The sequence below is a fragment of the Molossus molossus genome, unplaced genomic scaffold (assembly GCF_014108415.1).
Source record: "Molossus molossus isolate mMolMol1 unplaced genomic scaffold, mMolMol1.p scaffold_m16_p_2, whole genome shotgun sequence".
NCBI lineage: Eukaryota > Metazoa > Chordata > Mammalia > Chiroptera > Molossidae > Molossus > Molossus molossus.
Genome location: NW_023425355.1, coordinates 120663767 through 120678599, shown reverse-complemented (window position 1 = coordinate 120678599; position 14833 = coordinate 120663767). Strand labels below are relative to the sequence as shown.

The 14833-nt window shown below is 36.9% G+C and overlaps 1 pseudogene; it reads left to right on the top strand.

The window, feature by feature from the left end:
• The first annotated feature begins 10844 nt into the window (after positions 1 to 10844).
• LOC118635494 lies at positions 10845 to 11353 on the top strand (annotated as a pseudogene).
• Positions 11354 to 14833: the final 3480 nt, after the last annotated feature.

Here is a 14833-nt window from a genome sequence, read left to right as displayed (position 1 = left end):
TTCTTCTGTGTCTATCTCTTTGTATTCTGCACGTTTGTGAATTTACATTATACTGCTGAGTGGCAGATGTTTTTGTCTAGTCTCAGTACTTTAGGCCTTTTATCTTTTGCTCTTTGCCTATGGAGCGGTGGATTTACACTGAGCTAGGTCCTGTTATTCCCATCTACACTGAAACGTGCTCATGTGTGTCAGCCACGCTAAGCTAACTTAAGCTATCATAAGAGAAAAGCTCAAATCACAGTTGTAGAAAACAACAAATATTTATTTCTAACTTTTGCTACATGTCCACTGTGGGTTGTTAAGAGAGGCTTGCTCATCACTAAATGACCCAAGGTGACGGTCCAGCCATGTTTTTAGATGTGGTCAGTTGCTGTGCTGCAGGGAATGTGACATACCTCACTTCTTCTCACAGACTACTGGCCAAAATTAATTACAGAGCTCCACCAATCAAAATGGTGCCAAGCAATGTAATCCTGCCTTGTTCTGGGAAAACAGAGAGCTGGAACTAGTTTGCAAACGGCATTAATGACTACTATATTAAACATCTGTAAAGGAAAACATTAACAATTCTGAATTGCCCACTGTTGTATTTTTCATAAAAGTGCTTTATTGGGTCCTGATAAGGAGAAGAGAGCTTTGGGTTTGTTTTTGCTTTTAACTTGACATATTTGTTTGTTTTTAATAGACTTTATTTTTTAGAGCAGTCTTAGGTTCCCAACAGAAGGCACAGAAATTTCACATATACTCCCTGCATATAAATGCATAGCCTCCCCAATTATCAATAATATCCCCCACCAGAGAAGTACATTTGTTACAATTGATGAATCTATATCTACAAATCATCATCATCCAAAGTCCACTGGTTACATTAAGACTCACTCTTGGTGTGATACATTCTATGAATTTGGACAAATGTATAAAAACATGAGTCCAGTATTACAGTATAGTACAGAATACTTTAACCATTCTAAAAATCCTCTGTTCTCTGCCTAGTCATCCTTCCCTTTCCCTAACCCATGGCAAACATTGATCTTTTTAACGTCTCCATAGTTCTGCCTTTTCCAGAATGCCATATAGTTGGAATCACACACTATGTAGCCTTTTCAGATTGGCTTCTTTCACTAAGTAATATGCATTCAAGATTCCTCCATGTCATTTCATGGTTTGATAGCTCTTGTTTAATGCTGAATAATATTTCATTGTCTGGATGTACCATAGTTTATTTATTCTTTCACCTACTGAAAGACATACTGGTTGCTTCCAAGTTTTGGCAATAATGAATAAAGCTGCCATAATTATCCATGTGCAGGTTTTTGTGTGGACATAAGTTTTCAACTCCTTTATAGGTAAATGCCAAGGAGTACAGTTGCTGGATTGTATGGTAAGACTACATTTAGTTTTGTAAGAAACTACCAAACTGTCTTCCAAAGTGGCTGCACCATTTCTGCATTCCCACGGGACTGATATTTACTTAATAAATACTATGTGCTATGTCTTGCTCTTGGTTGTACCCATAGGATCTTATTAAATGAAATATCATTCATTATAAGTAATTATTTCAAGAATCATGAGCAGAACTCGTTTTATTAAAGTAGGAAAACTGTGCCCAGGCGTATAGTGCCTTCAAGCTTACCCTTTTATCCTGGTATTGCAGAGATAGTCCCATCCTGCATTATCCCACCTGTCTTGGTTTGCCTGCTTTTCCTCTAACACCTTTCTTGAATCCCCAACACTAAGTACCCCAACCTCAACAGCTGGGTCACTTAGCCCCCTTCCTATTCTCATATATTCATCAGATTCAAAGAACCCCAGACTAGTGATTTAATGGCTCAGTATCAGACAACACATGATATTAATCTTATATTGCTCATATCCTTCTTTTTGGGCCTCTTCCTTTATCTTTAAGTCAAAGTCTTGTCTTTTACACTTTCTGGCTCTTATGTGACTATATTATTCTTGGTGCTTAAATCTCTCCTTAGATTTTGCTAAGTATTTCAGTTTCTACTAAATAAATTTTTTTATTTTATTTCAGAGTTGAAGTCCTCCTGCCTTTACCATGCTCATTAGGATGTTGATTGTCCAAATGCTCATGCTTCGTCCTGTATCCTCCATTTGACTACTCCTATCACTCCTGTTTGTTCCTTTGATCTCAAATCCTGGAAGTCCCTAGACTGCTTTGTACACTAATGACAACAGGCAAATTTTTCAAACACAGAGAAATCTAGGCAGGATCGTCAATGAGTCCTATCTCACCATTAGGTGACTAATTGTCCCCAGAATGATCGTTACCATGCACGTTCAGGAAATAACAAGCCATCACATCATATTTCTTCACTGACCTATTAATGTGATGAATTATATTCATTGCTTATGGAACATTAAACCACCCTAGCATTTGTTAATAAATCTTTTAGTGTAATTTTTTTTTTAATTTATTATAGTGTTTGTTTTGCAACCTTCTTCCCCCTAAAGGTTTCCCTACACATATTGAAAATAAGATTGAACTTTTTTTCTTTTCTTTTGATGATCTTTGTGAAGTTTAGAGAGCTTCTTTTCACTGTCTAAGTAGGAAGAGGAAGATTGGATGGGGAGACGCCTCCAGTCTTGTTTTATTTACCCTGAAAAGAAGATTGTGTAATGGGATAAACTCATTTTTATTTTTTTTTTATAATTCTCAGTTTAGGAAGCACAGAAAGTATAGGATAGAAAGTGTACCAAGGGGATCACAACTTTGAGAACCCTCAAAAATCAGGGAGAAAGAAAACATATACTCTAGAGATAAAGTGTCTTTAAACCTGACCCATAACAGAATTTCTTATGTTGACTTAGGGACAGAGTGAAGAAAAGGCAAGGGAAGAGCTTAGGAATCCCATAGAACTTTGCCTACCATAAAAGCAGGCATACCCCTTCAGACCCCAGAATATTGTAAAGCTATGAACATCACACTACAGGCACATCTTACATACTCATCCCTATTACCTGTTCTGAGCCTTAGTACTCCACAGGAATAAATGTCACGTTGGTCACTCAGGACTCAACCAGATCAGAAGTATTAGTAGCTTTCTCCGAGACCTGATCCTCTAGTGCAGGTGGGTTAATTTATGAACAAGTAGATATAAAACGTGTAATGGATCAGACACAATGTGAGTTTATTTCCTACTCATGTAAATCATCCAAGACAGTTCACTACAATGCTTCTTAAATTTGCAAATTAAAATTTTAATGGGTTTTATTGTTGTTTTTACCAACAAACAATATTATGCTCTAATTTCAATCTGTACTATCTTAAAAACTTTTGAAACTAACATGAAGAGATTAAGTTCTTCTTCCCAGAGATTCAGAACACCAACCTCACTATTTTTAGTATCACATAGAAAATGATATAATAGGATGGTTAGAAGGGTGTCTGGGGGGAGGGAGGAGAAACATCTGTAACAAAAATAAATTAATAAAAATTGAAAAAAAAGAACATGATGTAATAGCATGGTAAGCAATGGCATGGTACTTTGAAAAATGTTTGTGAAGTTAACAACAGTTGTAAAAGATGACCTCTCTCTCAGCCCCAGTGCACAGGTATTTCTTAGATCCTTTAACAGTAGTGAATATAATGATCAGCATGTGAAATATTATGGAATATATTATTTATATGCTATCTATTTATTGGAATTTATAGGTTAGATTCCTCTGTACAAATGAGACAAAAATATTGTATATGAATAGAAGTCTGCACTGTGTCACTGCTTTTAACTCAAACAGGGCATAAGGAATGAGTGATTTTTCATTTACTGTTGGATTAGTGAGACTAAATAAGTTTGGGAGCATAGGCTTATTTGAGTAGATTCATGCTCATCCTACCCGATCTCTCCCTTTCCATAAATAAGAGAGGTTCGATACTGAAATAACTGGAAATTGTACTGGCATGTTATTTTGCAGGCAATATCTTATTGATGTGGGCTGATGTGAGGAGGAAAGAATAGCACAGAAGTGTGAAGGTGACTCATAACACCATGTTCATATTATTTTCTATAAATAAAAAAGATAACATGCATCATCAGTATAGCTGAGGGAATCAGTTTTTTACCCTAGTGACAAGCATATTATTTCACATTTATACTATTGTTATGAATATGAACTTTGAAGGCTCCAGTGGAGAGTCAAAGTGATTTTGAAGATATGCATCTTCTCCTATACAAGACATTCAATTTTTCTTCCTTTAATGGCTGTTGATGTTAAAATACAAAATGCCGCCTGATAAATATCTAACCCACTAAAATATGACTCCACTTATTCAGAATTTTTTGGATGGTACTGTTTAATTTTTTTAATACATTTCCTTCAGGAAATAAAAGAAATGCTGGTATTGGCTACCATTTCATTTTCTATTATATATTCGGTGAATTTATCATCTTACTATAAATAAATATAAATGTTAAGCAACAAGATAAAATAACTGGAAACCTTACATTTTTGTAATTCTTTCCCTTATATTCTGGGGTGGAGGTGGCATCACAATCTGGCAAACTGCCATTTAGAGAAAGACTTTTGTCAGCAAGAAACCTTGTTTAGGATCGTGTTGAACAGTGAACACACAGATTCTAGGTAAGATGGGAAAAATATTTTCTGTGTATTTTCCCTCTTGCTTAATCTTTAGAAAATATTTTATTTTCTCGCCTTGGTTATCGCCATTGCCTACTGGAGTCCCCATTCTCTACCAAATTCTTTCACTCTGTTTATCACACAACTGGAGTAACATTGTGGGGGGTGGGAATCAGACAATTGCTTCAAATGTTTTAATTGCCTTCCACTTCCTTTTGAAAACAAACCCAGTTTTCCTCACTGTGGCCTACAAGGGACAATTTGATTTGCCCTCTATCAACTCTCCAACTTTTCCAGCATTTTCTTCCCCATCATCCATGGTTCAGGGGCTCATACATCATAGCCTACTTGGTTGGTCCTGGTGTACTTCTGCTGTATGAGAATTCTTTCTCATTTGTTATTTGCCCTATTTATAATGTGCTACTCCACTACTTGTTTTGATGCTCACACTGTTCCTGATATGCTCCATAAGGAGTTCCTCCAGGCTGCCCTCTGTGTCATTTTGAAAAATCTCCAATATTTTTCAGTACTTTGTACTATTTTTTTCATTTTATAAGAAAGTTTTATTATTACTAGTTACACTGAAATAGACCATGTGTTTGGCAGACCTCCCATTGAACTTCCAGCTTCTGCCATTGCCTCCCCTAGTGCTATGTGACATTCAAGTGCAGTTCAAGTAGTCCTAACATCCACATGTGGTTAAATCTGGGGGAGGGGGAAACTGGCAAGAACCTATTTTTCTTTCCCTCTTTTTAGTTTCTACATAATTAACACCTCCCTTTTAAAGACAGCCCGCAGGGCTCCCACTGACAACTTGAAGGGAACTCCGACTAAACTGAGCAGTAACAGGTAACTGTTTCCCTATACAGCTGTGGGGGGGGAGGGTTGTTGAACACTGCCTCCCTGCTTGTCACTTGGGTTCTTTGGCCCATGATATGGTTTGACTACCAGGCAGCCATTTGATAGTTCAGTGGAAAACTGGGAAAATTATAGGTTAAATATATGTAAATTGTGTGTAGAAACTAGAGGTTTAGTAATATTGCTATAGAGCATATAAAAGGTAGTTTAAATGCTTTTGCTGAAATATTTTTTTGGAAATATTTTTTCTTTATTGATCTTAAAGAGAGAGTAAGGGAGAAGGAGAGAGAGAGAAACATCGATGAAAGAGAACATCGACTGGCCACCTCCTACATGCCCCCCACTGGGGATAGGGCCCACAACCTGAGCATGTGCCCTGACCGGGAATCGGACTGGCGACCTCTTGGTGCATGGGTCGACACTCAATCAGTTAGCCACACTGGTCGGGCTGCTGTAACAATTTTTTTTTTACATTTATTGTATGAAGTAAATGTATAATTATTTATTTCCATTTATTTGGCAATGCTCTGTTTGTTTATTTGTTTTGGAATAAGCCCAGTAGACAGCAATGTGCTTAGAAAGGAAGGGAAAGAAAAGAAAACATTATTGAAATGTTTCCTATTGAATTTTCATTTTTCAAGAGACTAGACTTTTTGTACAGGTAAGTAGTATACAAAATGTTTGTTGATATTCAGTATCCATACAGATAACATCACTGAGCACATGAAAATAACAAGATGCAAATATATTAGCATCACCACCTACTTCAAATGTGGGAAATCATTTTGAGAAACCAGTACCTAAAGATGATGACTTAATATGTGCAGTTGTTGCCCTGGCCAGTTTGGCTCAGCGGTTAGAGCATCGGCCTACGGTCCGGAGAGACCCGGGTTCGGTTCCCGCTAAGGGCACGTACTTCGGTTGCAGTTTGTCTCCAGCCCTGGTTGGTCGTGCGGGTGGCAGCCACTCGATGTTTCTCTCTCTCTCTCCCTCCCACTCTATCTGTACAAAAAATGGAAAAATATCCTCGGGTGAGGATTAAAAAATATATATATACAGTATGCAGTTGCAGAAGGTAGTATAAAATACACTGTAAGGAATGACCTTTTGTTTAGATCAAATGACTACTGATCTAAATTAATTGCATTAATTTTCAACTCTAACTTTTGTACATGTACCCCCCCCAAAATAAAATCACCAATAATGTGTTGACTCTATTAGCAAAAGCAATTCACATGCAGTTGAAGAATGCTGATTTTACAATGGCATCTTCAAATGCTTCAAAAGGAAATTATATAAAGTTCAATTTTGTCATCTAATTTATAAAATCAACATAAAACATTTAAAAGTTTGAGCTGTCAAAGATGAAACATCTGAAATTGTTATTAATTATCCCATAAATTCAATTTTAAGGTTTAATATTACAGATAGAGTTATTTGAGAGAATGTAAACTTAATGCACAGTATTGTGGTAAAAACAAAAACAATGTTGGATTTAAATTAAGAAATCCTTGGAATACAAATATTCTTAAAATTATCATTCACATAATTCATATTTGACCAAGCAAAATAAAAGCTATAGCTGTCAAAATTTACATATATAAAAACCGAACTTAAAAAATGGGATGAAGCTAATGTTGATTACAACTAAAATCTTCTATTTTGGTTGTACATGCCTTCTCTCTTCTCTGCCTATCTTGAATTTCAGAAGTATTTAAACTTTTAAAGAACTATTTTGTAAATTATGCTGTCCAACAATTTTATTCATCTTTTAAAATAAATAATTCTTATTATGTTTTTGTTCTATTTGTTCATATTTAGTTGGAGATTGTTTATCATTTTTAAGTAGGACCCTAAATTATCATCCTTTCAAGAATTTATTGAGGAGTAATCATAGGAAACAAGACTTAAAAACCAGAAAACAGCCTTGCCAGTGTGGCTCAGTGATTGAGTGTTGACCCATGCACCAAGAGGCCGCCAGTTCGATTCCCGGTCAGGGCACATGCCCAGGTTGTGGGCCAAACCCCCAGTAGGGAGCATGTAGGAGGCGGCCAATCCATGTTCTCTCTCATCAATGTTTCTATCTCTCTCACCCTCTTCCTTCCTCTCTCTTTAAAATCAGTAAAGAAGGAAAGAAAAAAAAAAGAAAAACAACACAGAAAACATTAAAATTCATCCCTAGAGAAGTAAAGAATTGAAAAATATTAAATGACGAGAACTCGAGTGTAAGTTCTTTTATTTTAAAACTCTATAATTGTACTTTTCAATATCTTGATTTATTAGAAGGATCTTTTGATGGAGCACCTATTTTTAACTGGAGAAATTTATATTCTGTATTGAATGGAATGAAATTGAGAAGATCTATGGTTTTTATGTATCTAAACTTGGTGAAACATTCAAAAGACTTATAAATAGAGAGGAAGTATTTGACAAGTTTGTTTGTAAAAATAACTGTAGAAGAAACATTTAAACTGATGTGTTTTCACATTTTAATGAAAAAACAGAATTGATACTATCTTCTGTTTTGCAGAATTTGTTCTAAACTTACCAGACACTTCATCCCTCCATAAATAAATAGTATGTTTAAAAGAAGAGAGTCAATACCGGTATCAAAAATTGAATGTATTAACCTTAAAATAAATTCAACTCTGAAGTCTGAAAGCAATTTTATGATGATTTAAAAAATAATATCATATTGAAGAAAAATATTTTTCAGATAAACATCAGTGACAAAATATTACAGATAATAGATATTGCAAACAATGTTCTATATGATTATATAGGTCTATTAGTATCATAAAACCAATTTTCAATTCATTATCAAAAGTGACTTAATTTGGATAATAAGTTAACCTCTCCTGTTTCCCCTATGGGCTCATTATCAACCTATATATCAGAAGTAATCATTTGTCACATGGAACATAGCTTTAAGTATTATAGTCCTGTTTCTAGGGATTCAGCCTCCTTGCTGAATCCAAGTTTTGATTAGCCTTGCTGATCAAAGTTTTAAGGTATTATTTCCAGTTGCACTGGTGGGTAGTTGCCACACTTCTTACGGCCAACCCCTGGATTTGACTCCATTACAGCAGGTTAACATTTATTTTATTGCTTTATTTCTAGGTATTTGACAGGGTTCCTTGCCTGGGTATTCTGGAGACTTGGGTCCTCTCCTTCTCTTACTCTTGCATAGTCTCTCAGAGTCTGGTCACTGGTAATTAGATCTCTGCTCCCACAGCCTGACCTCCTTGATGATGCCACACTTGTAACTCATATCTAACTACTTGTCACTATTGTTCCTCTAATGCTCTACAACTCTCTCCTACTTGCTTCCTTCTGCTAACTTTGCTTCCATGTTAGTCTGGTCTCAAGGTCTATGTTTCCCATGAACCCTATGTATGACCTTGTCTTGACACAGCCACAAATTTGTTGGGAAAATATTTTGAGTCAGAAAGGAACTTTTTTTTACAACTTCTTTATTCAGAGTTTTGGACTCAACTTACTCTACCTAGCAAAGATTTGGTTCTGACTTACAAGTTTTTTCATTAAAATTAAGATTCATGCCCAGCTGGTGAGGCTCAGTGGATTGAGCATCATCCAGTGCACCAAGAGGTCGCCAGTTCAATTCCCAGTCAGGGCATGTGCCTGGGTTGTGGGCTTCATCCCCAGTAGGGGGCATGCAGGAGGCGGTCGATGGATGTTTCCCTCTCATAGACATTTCTCTCTCTCTCTCTCCCTTCCTCTCTAAATATCAATGAAAACATTTTAAAATTAAATTAAATTTTGAAAATGAGATTATTAATTTTCCATATTATAAATACTGTATTTTTTTAGACACTTCTCCGTTGGGCAGAAGACTTTTATTTAATTTTGATAATATTACCTTACTGTCTATGTGATAATGGACAAACCACTTAATACTTCTAAGTGTCATATCCCTCTTATGTAATAATGACTTTTTGTAATAAAATAATATATGTGAACATCTTTTGTTAAATGTCTTATTAATTATTTTTTAGAGAGAGAGAAAGGAGGAGAGAGATTGAGAGACATCAATTTGTTGTTCTACTTATTTCTGCATTCATTGGTTGATGCTTGCATGTGCCCTGACTGGGGATCGAACCTGCAACCTTGGCATACCAGGCCGACAGTCTAACCACTTGAGCTCCCATCTAGGGCTATGTGATTATCTTTGAAAATGCAAAGCACAGCATTTTGTAGGCTTGTATTAAGTGTGAGGTCTATTACTGTAATTGTTTTTGGTCCAATGGTTAGCAAAAATACTCATCTCAGAACTTAGACTCTTAGGTAAATGTATATGCTTTGAATCCTGCCTTCCAATGTTCTTTATGCAATAATGGCAAAGAGAAGTAAGCTTTCACAGACTACTGGTGTTTGAAAGTGGAACACTGCAGTATTCTATTGTTTTAATAATGCCTAGCTTGCCTGAAGCATTAAGAAAACAATTTGAATCCCCTAGCCAAGTTTTCTATCAATCTGTACTTATCATGCCACCTAGTGTTGTAGTTCTGAATAGCAGTGCTCTCACAGTGAGCTTTAAATCAGCTTATCACTACATTTGCTTTCATTCGAAGTAAAATTTTCTCCATGCTGTCACAATTCTGTGGCTTTTCAAATGTTTTAGACATTGTTTCAAGTTAAATATAAATTGAAGTGTGTTCAGTGTCTCATAGAGAAGTATTCAACAATGTGTTGGGTAAGACTCTAGAAGCATCATCTGTATAGCACTTAGATAATTCAGAACAAAAGATGATGATGAAAATATTCTACAGTATCCCCCTCACCATAGCAGGCAATTGATATGTGTAGGACCAAAAATTAATATTTCAAGTTCTTTCATGGGTGTCAACTAAAACTCCTAAAAATCATCCCTGTTCATATTTCTACAATGTAACATTTCCTACTATTTCCTCTTTTAGAACTCCATGTACGTATGACCAGTAAATAAACCAATAAAATCCATTCTTTGTGAGGGGGAGAGATTTTACCTCAAAGCAAGGATTTCATCTTTGGAAAATATGAGGAAACAGAACATAAAAGCAAGAGATGGGATAAAATAAAAGAGGAAAACAATAAGGTGCAGAGTGCGCTGATAATCAGAGTAGCTAGAAAAAGGTCGAAGAGTCATGGCCAAGAGAAATAAAATCTAAGACAAGGACAAAAGTAGTTATAGTAATATCTCTACTAATAGAGATCTGTTTTCCTGTGAGAGCTTTTCTTATGAGAAACAAAAACAAGAGGAAGCATTATGATAACCAAACAGAAAAGTCAAGGAGTACATTATGCTGAATATGAGCTACACATTCTTGGGAATCTAGGCACCGAAACGCATTTAAAGTTTATAGGGAGCTTTTCGGCCGGAACCTCCATCTTCCAGTAATTTGCCAAAATGACGAACACAAAGGGAAAGAAGAGAGGCACCCGCTACATGTTCTCTAGGCCTTTTAGGAAACATGGAGTTGTTCCTTTGGCTACATCCATGCGAATCTATAAGAAAGGTGATATTGTGGACACAAAGGGAATGGGCACTGCTCAAAAAGGAATGCCCCACAAATATTACCATGGCAAAACTGGAAGAGTCTACAATGTCACCCAGCATGCAGTGGGCATTGTTGTGAACAAACAAGTCAAGGGCAAGATTCTTGCCAAGAGAATTAATGTACGTTTTGAGCAGATCAAGCACTCTAAGAGCCGAGATAGCTTCCTGAAACATGTGAAGGAAAATGATCTGGAGAAGTAGGAAGCCAAAGAGAAAGGTACCTGGGTTCAACTGCAGCGTCAGCCTGCTCCACCCAGAGAAGCACATTTTGTGAGAACCAATGGAAAGGAGCCGGAGCTGCTGGAACCCATTCCTGATGAATTCATGGCATCATATGTGTAAAAAGAAGACCTCTGTACTGATAAAAACTGTTTCTCTTAATTGAGTAGAAGCGTGATGTCCCTTCCCCCCGAAAAATAAAGAAAACTTGGTGTCCTAAAAAACAAATAAATAAATAAATAAAGTTCATAGGGAAGTACTGAACCAATGTAACAGAGGTGAGGCAATTTTTTTATATATTTACTTCATTAATACTTATTAACACCATATGTTGTCATTTACCTTATCTCCATTTTATATAGGAGGGACTTATTTGAAATTACACTTGGCTATTGGTGGTACCTGGATTGAACCTAGGCATTCTTACTCAAAGATGTAGGTAAATGATCATGTCACCCTACCTCCACAGGGTGTGTATGTGTGAACTCCACGGTGGATGTGTATGCGTGTGTGTGTGTATGTGCATATGTTCATTTTTGCTTCCTTTTTTTTCTTTTGCAGGAGATGTGAAGTCTAGGTGTGTTGCATTTACCAATCTTCCTATATATCTGATAAGCAACCTGGTTTTAGCTACTTGGTCAATACTGCAAGGTTTAAACATTTTAAACACAGGTATGTCTCTGTCTTGTAAATGGGGGAGTAAGTCGCCCTTGTGAGGTCTTTAAGAATCACACTACAATGTGGCCACTGAAATTACATTTAGAGAAGCATATGAAATTAAAGAATGTATTAAACTCATAGGTCCTACAGAATGGCACAGCACACCACACAGGACAACATATGGGAGGGGCTCCAAGGAAGCAGATGCAACCAAGCTGGTGGGTTGCCAAGGGCAAGTGAAGACCGGTAGACAAGTGCCTTTACTGGACGTCAGGATGGAGTACACAAACAGAAGGCATGAGGAGAGTTCGTGGTTGCATTTTCATTAGTGATCTCAGTTCGAGGACAGCAAGAAGGGGATCTTATTAAAGAGACCAGACTTGTCACACTGGTACACTTGGGCAGCAAGCACTGTTCACAGCCTGTTTGTGGGGATTTTGAGGCAACAGGATAGTATGATCGTATAAAATTTATAATATAATATCATGTTACTATCTTTGTAATTCCATAGCCAAATAATAAATAGCTTTTACAAACCTGGTACTATGAATGCTGTTGTTCAAAAATGTTTTAGTGAGTGAATGAATGAATGTCTGGTTAGTGAAAGAAAAAAAACTTCATTTTCAACATCGATTCCCTAATCAAGGCCTTCATCTCCACCTGGAATCCTGTCCTTCATGAGTAACACTAAAACAGAGAAATAAGCCTTAATATAAATTCCCTCTTAATGTTATCATGATTTTAAAAAAGAAAATCAATGTTCTACTTCTCAGTTGCTCTAAAATAAGCCATCTCAAAATTGGTTAAACATTGACCAATGCATTATTTTTCATTAGGGGTGTGTGAGTTAATTGATCTTAGTTGGGTGGGCTTTGCTTGGGCTCTCACGTGTGTTAGCTGGACAAGGGCTGGGATTGAAATACTCTGAAGCCTCAACAAGGCTTGATGGCCAAGATGGCTCACTCAACATGACTGGCGGTTATTGGCAGCTGGCAGCTGGGAGTAGAGCTGATTCTGTTAACTACAGTGTCTACATGTGTCCTCGCCACATGATATAGGCTTTTCAAATCACGGTGGCAGGGTTCTTAGAAGGCGGATACCAAGAGCAAGAAGTGCAAGAATGTCTGGGTCTGTAACTGTAATTTAGCTCCTCACAATTTCTGCAATATTCGATTGATTCAAAGTAGCCACAGATTAAAGGGGAGAGGAGATAGGTTCCAATTCTTGAAGGGAAGAAATGTGATCACAGAAATTACAGTCATCTCTACTTGCCTAAATCAACAACCACAAGATATTAATAGATATCTTCCTTATCAATATTATTGCTATTGTTTCCTATATATCTCACTGGTCCTCACATCTTCACATAACCCTTTGTCCTGATTTTGCACATGAGGAAACTGAGAGGGAAAATAGTTTTCGACAAACTCACTGATATAGAGAACAAACTGAGTGTTGCCAGCTGGGAGGTGGGTGGGGGGACTGACTGAAAAAGGTGAAGGCATTAAGAAGCATAAATTGGCCCTGGCTGGTTTGGCACAGTGGTTAGAGCCTCAGCCCATGGACTGGAGAGTCCTGAGTTTGGTTCCCACTAAGGGCATGTACCTCAGTTGCAGTTTGTCCCCAGCCCCGGTTGGGGTCGTGTGGGTGGTGGCCAATCAATGTCTCTCTCTCACATTCATGTTTCTCTCTCTCTCTCTTTCCCCCCCTCTCTTTCACACTCGATCTGAAGATAAATGCAAAAGTGTCCTCGGGTGAGGATAAAATAAATAAATAAATATATATAAAAAGAAAGAAGCATAAATCGGTAGTTACAAAATAGTCACAAGATGTAAAGCACAATATAAGGTGTCAGGTAGGTACCAGACTTACAGAAAATCATTTTGTAAGTTATATAAATGTCTAAATACTATGCTGTACATTTGAAACTAATATATTGAATGTCAATTATAAGTTTTAAACATCTTTTCAAGAAAATAGTTATCTAAGTTGGTAAAAATCATACAATAAGAACTCAGACACAGATATGCCTTGGCCATTTTATTGCATTATAATTTCACTCTACCATGAAATGTGTTATGATTCCCTGCGCCCTCTTATATCAAAGCTAAATTCCAATGTCTCTAGCACATTCATAACCTGCCCTATTCCTACTTATGCAAGTATACCTCTCTCGCTGCTTCCTCTGTACACTCCTTCCCATAACGTCTTTGTTCCTTTTACCTGTGATGCCCCCACCCTACCCATTCCGATCTTATCTTACCAATCATTTGTTGTTCATAGACCACCAGTCTTTTCTCTGAATATCTCCCTAACTATTGCAGCCCATAATGCCTCCCCGTCATGTAGCATTAAAGCACATTTTTATGTAATGGTTCGTGGACTTACTGTTTTCACATGTGTTAGTTTCATCATTCCAAATATACTATAAATTCTTGTGTCTGTGGTCTCTGTCACCAAGTCTGACATTCCTTCAGAATTCCCTATCAGTCCCAACCTCTAAGACTGGTTCACCAGAAAATTGGCAATAAATTACCCGCACTGTGCTTTAGCCGTGATAGAGTACGTTGGAGCCCTCCATACAAAAACCATCAATGGAAATGTTAGGCTGAAGTAACTAGCTTGACCATCGTGAAGTAAAACATAGTATGCAGACCAGATACTCATGCAAATTTTGTAACCCCTGAGCCTTCTCAGCAAATTAGAAGAAAAACTCTATAGAGCAAAGTGGCAGAGCTAGTAGCTATGAGCTGTGATTTCTAAATGTCCAGTAAATAGCATTTTCTGTTCTGCTGGGTTGAAATTCAAATGCCTTTGATAAGATAATCATTCCACAATTAACAATGCAGTTTAAGGCACAAGTTCACTAAAATTACAAGATCCTTTCCATTGCATGTTCTGATCTGTGTTATAAATGGTAGAGAGATAAGAAGATACTGAGCA